The sequence below is a fragment of the Tarenaya hassleriana genome, unplaced genomic scaffold (assembly GCF_000463585.1).
Source record: "Tarenaya hassleriana unplaced genomic scaffold, ASM46358v1 Cleome68, whole genome shotgun sequence".
NCBI classification, from domain to species: Eukaryota; Viridiplantae; Streptophyta; class Magnoliopsida; order Brassicales; family Cleomaceae; genus Tarenaya; species Tarenaya hassleriana.
The window spans coordinates 127,666-132,599 of NW_010969347.1; positions in this window are offsets into that span (position 1 = coordinate 127,666).

Here is a 4,934-nt window from a genome sequence, read left to right on the forward strand (position 1 = left end):
GTACCTAATACACACCTTTATAGTCCTCCTGTTACACAGGACGTTTGACGTATTCAAAGCACGCAACTCCTCATGTTGGATTCCGTAGATATCTCAGGTCTTAGGATCCAATCATGGAACCGCCAAATAAGATTCAAGTCATGACGCTAGTCCATGTGAAAATCTCATGCGGATCATTCCAGTATTCCGTTCTCCAATGAATACATATGATTGTGATCGTATCCAATACCTATGATCATCTATATGATCATCAATCACACATCATACTAGTCTTAGTATATCATTATTCCCACAATGATACATGCCTAGGGAATTTAGTATTGTTCATAACAATACATGAATTTCATAACATATTAAAGCATGCACAATATGTAATGAATCAAATACTCATCCGTAAAACCATAGAACGTGTCAATACATCAAATGTATCATAATAAAGCTCGCATAACAGTACATCATAGAGAACTAAACCAACAATCTCCCACTTTCTCTAATCATGGACTGCTAAACATCTAATGCCCATATCCCTAACATGACCATCATGTTTCGACGAAGGGAGAGGCTTCGTCAACGGATCGGCAATGTTGTCATTTGTTGACACTCTGCAAATGTGCACGTCTCCTCTGTCTGTGATCTCCCTGATAAGGTGAAATCGTCTGAGTATGTGTTTGGATCGTTGATGGGATCTGGGTTCTTTCGCTTGCGCGATTGCTCCATTGTTGTCACAGTACAGCGCAATGGAGCTATCAGCACTAGGAATAACACCCAAGTCTCCAACAAACTTCCTGATCCAAATAGCTTCCTTTGCTGCGTCCGACGCTGCAATATACTCAGTTTCTGTAGTAGAATCTGCAACGGTCGCTTGCTTGGAACTCTTCCAGCTAACAACGCCTCCGTTCAAGCAGAAAACATAGTCAGACTGCGATCTGTAGTCATCCAGGTCTGACTGGAAACTAGCATCGGTGTAACCCTTTACAGCGAGCTCGTCTTCCGACCCACCGTATACCAAGAACACATCCTTAGTCCTTCTCAAGTACTTCAGGATGTTCTTGACGGCGATCTAGTGTGACTCACCTGGATCTGACTGGTATCTACTCGTAATGCTCAACACGTAGGATACATCCGGTCGAGTACAAAGCATGGCATACATGATGGATCCAATTGTCGAAGCATATGGAATCCGATCCATGCGTTCTCGCTCATCAGGTATCGTATGACACTGACTCTTGCAGAGAACTGTGCCACTGCTCATCGGTAAGGTTCCTTTCTTGGAATCTTGCATCTTGAACCGTTTCAAGACCTTATCGATGTAAGTACTCTGACACAATCCTAGAAGCCGCCACAATCTATCTCTATAGATCTTGATGCCTAAAATATAGGCCGCTTCTCCTAGGTCCTTCATAGAAAACTGTGTTCCTAGCCAAGACTTAACGTCTTGCAAGGTAGGAACGTCATTCCCTATAAGGGGAATGTCATCCACGTATAGCACTAGAAAAACTACTGCCACTGACCTTCTTGTAAACACACGGCTCATCTTCGTCCTGTGAGAAACCAAACTATTTTATTGTCTCATCAAAGTGAAGGTTCCAGCTCCTCGAAGCCTGCTTCAGTCAATAAATGGACCTCTGAAGCTTGCACACCTTCCCCGGGTTCCTTGGATCGACAAAACCTTCGGGTTGTGTCATGTACACATCCTCGGTCAAGTTCTCGTTAAGGAACGCGGTCTTGACATCCATTTTCCATATCTCATAGTCGTAATATGCGGCTATGGCAAGTAGGATCCTAATGGACTTCAACATAACTATGGGTGAAAATGTCTCATCATAGTCAATACCATGAATCTGACGGAATCATTTCGCCACAAGTCGTGCCTTATACGTCTGCACGTTGCCATCCATGTCGGTCTTCTTCTTGAAGATCCACTTTCATCCGATGGGTTTTATCCCTTCAGATGGATCAACTAGAGTCCATACTTGGTTGTCTGACATGGATTGCATCTCGGACTTCATAGCCTCACGCCATTTCTCGGAATCCGGATTCGCCATAGCCTCTGGGTATGTGGTAGGCTCATCATGTTCCAGTAACATGAGCTTCTCATTCCCAGTCACGAGAAATCCGTATCTCACAGGCTCTTGGCGAATCCTGCCTGATCTCCGAGGTTCACTCGTCGAAGGTTGAGTCACAACCGGCAGTGAATCAGGTTGAACTTCTTCAACTTGTTCACTCGGCTCAGCATCTACTTGCTGCTCTCGAACTTCCTCAAGTTCGATCCTACTCCCACTGACTCTTTTGGAGACGAACTCTCGCTCCATAAAAGTCACATTCCTGGCAATGAACACCTTGTTCTCTGCCGGAATATAGAAGTAGTAACCCTTAGTTTCCTTAGGGTAGCCTACAAATAAACACTTATCAGATTTGGAGGATAACTTATCAGTCATCTGACGCTTCACGTAAGCGTCGCAACCCCAAATTCTGACAAACGACAATGCGGGACGCTTCCCCGTCCATATCTCATATGGCGTCATTTCAGCCGACTTCATTGGACTCCTATTCAGCAGGTACGCAGCGGTCTCTAAAGCATAGCCCCAAAAAGACCTCGGAAGATCTGTCTGACTCATCATCGACCGAACCATGTCTAACAGTGTTCGGTTCCTCCGTTCAGACACATCATTCCACTGTGGCGTTCCGGGAGGAGTTAATTGTGATACAATACCACAATCAACCAGATAGTCAGTGAACTCTTGGCTCATATACTCGCCACCACGATCTGATCGTAGTGTCTTGATCGTCTTGCCAAGCTGGTTCTGTACTTCGTTTCTGAAAGCCTTGAACATTTCAAGTGTTTTAGACTTATGTCTCATCAAATAGACATAACCGTATCGATTGAAATCATCAGTGAACGTAACGAAATACAGATAACCTCCTCTAGCTGGACAGCTCATTGGTCCGCATACATCACTATGTATTAGGTCCAATAACTCTGTCGCTCTCTATCCTTTCCCCTTGAAAGGATGCTTCGTCATCTTACCCATTAAACAAGATTCACAAGATTCAAGAGACTCAAAGTCAAATGAATCCAGAAGACCTTCAGAATGAAGCTTCTGAATGCGCTTCTCGTTTATATGGCCTAGACGACAATGCTAGAGGAAGGTCGGGTTTAAGTGGTTCGGCTTAAACCGTTTAGTACTCACGTTATAGATGGATGACGTTGAGTTCGAAGGCTGATCATTCAAGACGTATAAACCATTCACTAGATAACCATTACCATAGTAAATATCATCTCGATAAATCATCAAACTCGAGTTCTCAATAACAAATTGAAAACCATCCAAATCCATACAAGAAATAGAAGTAATGTTTATGTTAATCGCAGGCACATAGTAACAATAACTTAATTCTAAAACAAGTTCAGAAGGAAGATGCAAATCATAAACGCCAACACACAATGCAGCAACTCTTGCTCCATTTCCGACGCGCAAATCCGCTTCTCCCTTAGCCAACATCCTACTTCTTCTTAGTCCCTGCACATTTCCACAAATGTGTGAGGCAATTCCGGTATCCAATACCCACGAAGATGTAGTACAGATGTTAGCTTCTATAACATGAATACATGAGGCAGAAGCTTCACCAAGCTTCTTGTTCTTCAGATCCTCCAAGTAAAAGTGATAATTATGCTTCCAGTGTCCAGACACTCCGCACTAATGACAGTCACCCTTATCGGGCTTAGGCTTATGCGCAGGGGCAACTTTTGCCTTCTTCGCTGCCTTTTTCTTGGCTTTACCTCGCCGCTTCTTGCTGGAGTTTTTCTCAACAGCAAGCACAATCTTGGGCACCACAATATCCTGCTCGGCCAATTTCAGCATCCCATGCAGTTCGGCTAAGCTCTTAGTCATCCCATGCATATGGTACTACATCATGAACTGGTTATAGTCCTCGGGTAATGACATCAGGATCAGGTACGCGAGAAAGTCACAATCGAGCTCCACTCCCATACGCTCAAGTTCCTCAACATGAGCTCGCATATTGAGGACGTGGGTGTTACAAAGCTGCCTCTCGGCATCTTTGTCTTCACTAGAGCTTTTAGCGACTTGTACTTTTCAGTACGCGCTAGCTCCTGAAACATGGTCTTGAGTTGTTCAATCATATCAAACACGCTTTTCCCCTCAAACTGCCTCTACAGATTCGGGGCCATGCTTCCCAACATGAGACAGGAGATCTCAATGTCGTCAGTCTGATGCTTCAACCAAGCATCTCTGACGGCTCTCGTGGCGTTGGCCGCAGGCTCTGGTGGTAGAGCCCCTTCCAGGACGTACAACTTCTTATCGTGCTTGAGAACAATTCTCAAGTTCCGATACCAGTCTAAGAAGTTCGTCCCGGTCAGCTTATCCTTCTCAAGGATAGATCGCATTGTCAAACTCGGTACGCTACCGGTTGACGCCATGTCTTATAAAAAGAGACAAAACAGAACGAACAAAACAAAAATGCAGATTCTATCAATGATCTACTACCAGCTACTCCATCATCAATCAATGTCAATATATCCTTGATCTACTACCAGCTAGTCCATCATCAACCAATGACAACATAGATGCTAACACAAGCTATATTCCCATAAAGAAAACTAACCCTACAATAATTTTCTATATGGGACTAAGATCCGTATTTCACATAAGAATGAGTTGTTACACTCAGTCTTATGCTATTTAGGTAGACATCTAATGTTAATCACATCCAATGTGACTCTTAGATCGTTTATGAGACTATGATATCGAATATCATTGCATACTCGTCTCATCTGTACCATTAAGTCTCAAGTCAAACTTGACAACTTAACCTAAGGTAAACCATGTTCAAGCTGTGGGAACCACGATTTACCACCCTGCCTCACAAAGATAATCCGGCACGCTCAGCTTTGGCATGACCCGTGTTACGGA